Source organism: Armigeres subalbatus, chromosome 3 (assembly GCF_024139115.2).
Source record: "Armigeres subalbatus isolate Guangzhou_Male chromosome 3, GZ_Asu_2, whole genome shotgun sequence".
Lineage (NCBI taxonomy): Eukaryota > Metazoa > Arthropoda > Insecta > Diptera > Culicidae > Armigeres > Armigeres subalbatus.
Window position 1 is genome coordinate 367220109 of NC_085141.1, and position 6807 is coordinate 367226915.

At 41.6% G+C, this 6807-nt stretch overlaps 1 protein-coding gene across 1 annotated transcript in view; it reads left to right on the plus strand.

Moving 5' to 3' along the window:
* The window catches only part of LOC134226360 (beta-1-syntrophin), a 728606-nt gene that overhangs the window by 151826 nt on the left and 569973 nt on the right, over positions 1–6807 (plus strand). The gene's annotated exons all lie outside the window — the stretch shown is intronic.

Sequence of the window (6807 nt, forward strand, 5' to 3'; positions counted from 1 at the left end):
TTTTTTCATTATGCTAGCTGTTTATGTTTACGTCTTGCGACATTGCTGCCAGCAGTTCAAACACACAAATAGCATAATTGAAATTTGAAACTAGATATTTCTGAATCGTCAACAATCAGTACCTAGTCCAACCAAGATGCAACAGACTCTCCGGCAATCCCAGGGTCGGCTAACTACTGGGTAATCAAGGGTTTTTCGTGGTAAACAAAAACTAACAACACAGAACTTTCACATTACTTGCACATAATTTTATTTTTCCTAATTGTGGTGTGTGCGTGTTGTTCTGTGTAATAAATGTGTGTTAATTTGTTAAGTGTGACCTATTCTAATGTTGGTACCGGTACATACCGCTGCTGCTGTTGGTGACGGGAGTAGAATAGCCGACACAGCGACTCCGGTGAACGGACGGTCTTCGTCCGACGGGGCCAGCGGGCGTTGCTGGACAATGGTGGGCACGCGTCTTCCCTCGTAGGCGCGATCGGCCGGCCGTGGCTTAGCCACCTTGGACGGCCGAGAGGGGAAATCCTCCTTTACGATTAGGGCCTACGGCCCGAGGAATCGTCCGGTGAAGGACGTTAAAATCCTTGACGGATTCGGCGCGGAAGCCAAATGACTTCGCGGGCCGAACCGTGTGCTGAGAACCTACCACAAAAGGTAAAGGAAGAGACAAAAGAGGTCAAAGGACCGATTGGTATTAAAACCGGGTTTTCCAGTGCACAGTGTCGAATTACCTGAACAGGTTTTCCCAATAATAAAATCTAGCTCCTGCTAGGAAGGGGGGGGGGATTCTCACACACTGTATCAACTGCACTAAAAAAACACTTCTTCAGCACACGGATGCCTGATATTAACCCTTAAATGCGCAATGTTGTTTTAAAACAACAAACCGAAAATACGTTTAATGTTAATGGTTTTAATGGTTGTTTACGTTAAAAATATTTTCGACGATTTCTAAAAAAATCGCCTTGCGCCTTTAAGGGTTAAAGAGGCCGAATATGGGCAATGGCTCCTCTTTTAAAAGAAATTCCCTCCATATTTTCCCACTATTTTCATTTCTGTTTCATCCAACATGACATTTGCACATCATGATGCCATGTTGGATTTTGGTAGCTTCCTCATGTAATTACAGCGGTACAATCCCTAACGTTTCTGTGGTAGCATCTACTGTTATTGCACAAGAAACGTGAAGGTTCCGAAACAACAACATAATGACAAAACAAAAATCCACATTTTGTAACCAAACGGTTACAAATTTACTGCGTTTTCTTTTTGATTTTTCAAGACGTCCCAAAGTAGGATAATGAAGATATAATTATGACATTAATAGATAACAGGTTGGAGGGAGATTTATTATTTTTTCGATATTTTACATGTTTTCACTATGATTTCACAGTATTTCATGTTGACATCACTGTCTGCTGCTATAGGTAATGATCAATGACTGCTTGCATACGACGCTGCCGACGACGAGCAACCGACGACGTCGTTAGCATGCGTGGCGGGAGGAGGAAATTTTTTCACTCAGTTTTATTTTGATTGAATCGACGCTAAATGAGCACTATATGGTTTGATAATTTATCAATGTGTAGATTAGGATTCTGACATAGTTCTGATACTTTTTCTAGTAAAAGTATAATAAGGTGCGGTTTTTTCAATCTCAAACAAACTGCTCAGTGCTAATTGGAGTGAGAAAGTGGGTAATTTTAAGATTGTGTTGGTGAGCCGCACGGCAGCCATTCTGAATGACACCGTAAGAGGCCTTCATGACAAACCGTATCAAACATTTCTCGGTTCAATAATCTAGAATACTCTTTACCAAATGAGTGCATAAATAGATAAGAATATTGCTTTACCTTCATTTCACAAGCAAAGTATCCCAAAAAACTCAAAGGTGCAGCCCAATCGGGTTGTACGCAAAGGTGACATAGAACTCCGTAGCCTTATTCATTTATTTAGTTTACATCGAAACAGATAACACTAAATCAACAATTTGACGCCACAATACACGGTTCGAGGCCGCATCTCTCCTTCCTCGAATGCGCCCCACGCTCGCCAAGTCGTTTTGCACCTGGTCTGTCCACCTCGCTTGCTGCGCTCTACACCGTCTAGTACCTGCCGAATTGGAAGCGAACACCATCTTTGCAGGGTTGCTGTCTGGCATTCTTGCAACATGCCCTGCCCATCGTACCCTTCCGGCTTCAGCTACCTTCTGAATACTGGGTTCGCCATAGAGCGTGGTTCAATCTTCGCCGCCACACATCGTCTTCTTGCACACCGCCAAAGAGGGTCCTAAGTACCCGTCTCTCGAATACTCCGAGTGCTTGCAAGTCTTCCCCGAGCATTGTCCACGTTTCGTGTCTGTAGAGTTTTTTTTCAATTACTTTATTTTCGTCCGTAGAGGACTACCATAACCTCATGTACTGATTTGTATACGTAGTAGCACAACGGATTGCAGTAAGTGTTACGGTAAGTCAATTCCTTGCATCGCGGAACATTAAATCGATTTCTATATCGATAATAATAATGGCAACTTCTTGTTATGCATACAGATGATCAATATTTGAAAAAAAAAAATTATCATACTTATTGTACCAGAAAGACAAAAACCATTTCATCGAAAATTTTGATTTGATTTTCATTTTGATTTGCAAAGTTTTCCAGTTTCATCCTAAATAGAAGAAAACCGAAGGACGTAATCCTACGTCAAAAATATAATTTATCCAAAACTTGGCTGTCTATTCTTGAGTAATGTGTGGTCGTACAAATGCCAACTTTGTTTTATATATAAAATGTGATAAATTGAATGATAAGCTGTCCTTATCCGGGCAGAACTCAGATGAAATTTTCCCCCAAGATTCCGACTTTGGTCCCGTTATAGATTTTAACAAACACCAGAGCCCCTGGAAAGGGTTCTGATTCTCAATGAACGCACTGAATTCAAAACAAAATTAGATTTGAAGTTTATTTTTTCTTACTTGCCTAATGTTGCACCCTCAGGGTGCAAAGAAAACAATTTTGGTGTATATTTCCAATAAAAACTCAACTGAAATATATTTACTAACATTAATAACACTTAAAGTACAAACATAATTAACTTACAATTTAGTTTTCCACTTTCCCAAACACTCCCTAGCTACGCCTCTGGTGATGAGCAAGAGTCCTAATAATTTATACATTGAAAACATTTCTACAAACTCGTTAATAACTTTCACTTACAGCGCAACAAACTACACATATTTCATGATGGAGACTTTACATCGCTTATGAACTTAGTAAACAAACAACAAATACAACATTACAACGATCATCTGTTTCTTTAAGGCTCCCCCAGACCTAAGCGATTTGATCGCCGCGACGGCGACAACTAGCCGCCGCGATTCTATCGTTGGGTCGCTGCAGGCAATGTTCTATTTACGCTTCCATACCAATGGCGACAGAATCGCTGTCGCCAAGCGATAGAATCGCGTCGCGACCGTCGCGTCGCGTGTGTTTGGGGGAACCTTTACTCGTATTATTGACACTCACACAAACGCACGCATATCTGTATGTAAATTTATGCTGCAGCAAGAAACGTCAAATATAAGGGTGCGTTCACAGCTTTCTTGTCGGGATGATGCTTTGACCCTTTCACGACCAGGTATTTATTTACCGGCGGTAACACCTAAATTAAAATGAATGTATTTTTCCCAAGATTCTTGAGCCAATGGTCCATAAAAAAATCAAATCAATTATCTTTCTTTTGATTGGGTGGTCTTGTAAAGAACCAATGTATGCTTCTTGATGCGGCTTTACAACCGCCAAAACGATTATCTGAATCTTGCGAGAGAATTTTACTTTTAACCGTTAAATGGCTACAGACGCCACCGCGGCGGAAATTTTCCTGCATTAACCACCGGCGACGGCCATCAGCGAAGATATGTCACTTTGCAGGCGCCTCCATAGCGTCTACTACGATTGTTATTCTGTTAATATTTTTATTTTTCTTGTCCGATTTAATCTCACTCTCTCCTTTTCTAATGTGAAATTTTTAGCCCTGATAAGGACCGATTTATTTTCAATAATACGCCTTTCCAATTACTAACTTAACAGCAGTCTGAAACACGGCCGACCACTCGATGGTTTATCGCTAAACTACAGCAGACGCCATCGTTGAGGTGAAATTCGGCTCGTCACCCACGCCGTCTACAGCGGAAATAAATTTTCAAAAGCAACAAAACCGCACCAAAGGCCTCCACTCATACCGGTGCTGGAACCCCTGGGCGCTCGAACAAAATGACTCGCGTGCACAGGATAGCAGCCGTTATATATCTAATAAAGAAAGCTCATTTGCTCCGCCCCTTTGTTAATTGTTATCATGTGCACACTTAACGGGTCATGAAGAGGCTGAACCAATGGTCTTACTTTATTGGATACATGAAAGCTGCTTTCCAACGCTCGCGAACTCTATTGTTCGACATGCCGCAGAGAGCGGTCTCACAATCGGCATCGGTGGAGGTCGTCGGTGTCGTGGTTACTGCTGAGAACTCATTCCGAAGGATGGCCGTTATCGGCAGCAAGTGAGCCTTTCTTGGGCAATCGTTTGGCTACTGGTACTGATTGTTAAGGCGCATCGAACGTAAATCGGTCCTTTTCAGGACCACCATTTTAAACGAAAGAGAGTTGATTTTTTTGCCAAGTGGCAGTAATTGTAAAAGCTATGATAGTGTCAGTAGCAGTGGTGGTTGCTGCAGAAAATGTGTTCGCCGTGGTAGTTTCTAAAGCCAATGAGCCATATTAACCATATTCAGCCAAATGATTTATTCGGTCAAACAACCATGCCTCCTAAACGGCAGTTCCGGTCAACCCAGTCAACACAAAATCGTATATGATGCAACACAAGATACTTAAGTGGAGGCGATATACATACATGTTGTATGGGTAAGTACCTATATCGTCTCCACTTCAGCATCCTATGCAACGTCATATACGATCTTGTGTTGACTGGGAAATGATATGTTAGCAAAATCGACTTTTTCGGCCAAATTACCAGCTCGGTCATATGCCGCTTTCAGCCAACTGTCATTTTCGGCCAATTCGTTTTCGACCTAATAACCTTTGAAGTCATATTGAATTCGGTTGGATGACTTTCGTTTAACGTGTTTCTCGGCTAAGTGACATTCGAACGAATGGCTTTATGCTGATGGAAAGAGTCGTTTGTCGAAAGTCTTGGATTGAAAATCGTATAGCTGAATTCCACAATGTCGAACGTATTTTGCCGACACAGTTAGTTTATATTAATTAGGTCGGTAAAATTTTACTGAGTTTTTGAACAGCTGACTTAACTCGGTAATTTTTTCCTTTCTAGAATTCAAAAACTCTACGTTGATCATGTTATTCAAAACTGAATAATCTGATTGCCGATGCATCTTGAATTATCTCCCAATTTCAAGCCTGCACGGTGGGCCTGACCGTTTTAATTTTTGTGTCATACTTATGATATGCTGCAAATCTTAATGCTGACAATAAAATGCTCGGTAATACAACCGACATTTGGAGGATGCTTTTTAATACGGGCTGTGCACTGTGCAGTGTGCATGTGCTAAAAGTCTAAGACAAGAGCCTAAGACAAGACAAGACAAGCTGACTTAACTCGGTAATTTTTGAAGTCTGAAAACTCGGTAGTTGTTAACCGTTCGAATGTCAAAAACAACCGAGTTAGTCGGTAAATTTTATTACTGTTTTTTTCGGTATTCTTTTGTTTACACTGATTTACCGAAACTCTCAGTAAAACGAGATTTTATATCTTTTCAAAACAAATTTTATTATATTTAGAATTTGTATTTCTATCATTTTTATGCTGTTTCAGTCATCACTGAAATCAATCCTGCATCGTTTCATACTTGACGTCAAAAGTCGAGGAAAATATAAACTTTTCACTGATGTGCTCCCCATGCATGTACTACCCACAAGTTGGACCGTGAATGCGCCTCTGCTTCCAAGTAATTTTTTGTAGATGCGACGAACATTGCGTGTACTATCCAACGTTTCCGAGAATATTTCCTCTTTTTTTCCTATGTTAATCAAAATCGTTTTAAAGTGATTATATATTTTGCCCCCATAATACAGTACCAATTCAATTCTACGGGCCTCGATATTTTGTCTCATAATCGTTTCAAAGCATTGCATGTTCATATTAGTTGCAGTGCCATCGCGCATTATAATGTGATACACAATACTCTCCACGTATCCCAAACTTATTATAGCTCGCCGTGTTTTGTCAGCTGAGTGGCACCAAAATATTTTCGTTACTCTGCCATCGCGGAATGACTCCCATAAGCCGTCCCAATCCCGTGATGACAAAGCCCAAGGACACGAATTCACACACATTAAACACTCTCCCACGTTCCCAGCAGATTGCAACCGATCCCACGTCCCACCGACCAATCAACCAACGATGGGCCAGTAGATCACGGTTAGTCTGCCACCTTCCACCCAACATCCGAGAGTCTATTATTATTCCACCTAAAATGAATACATGTGAATGTTGCGCTCCAAAACTCGACTAACCTCCATTCCTCGGCGGCTGCAGAAAAGCTGGGAAGGACGGGTAATGGGTTCTCGAGACCTCATCTTCCAACCGACTACGACCATCATCATCATCGTCATCCCAAGCCTAACACAATCCTTCGTTCGGTGCGGTTAGACACGGCAGCCAGTAATGCCAGGCATCAGCTGAACTAAATTAACTCGCACGTGATACACAAACACACGGCGATAGCGTAGTGGAGGGGCTCGAATCAGGCTGAATCCGAGGCGGGAAGGGTGCTG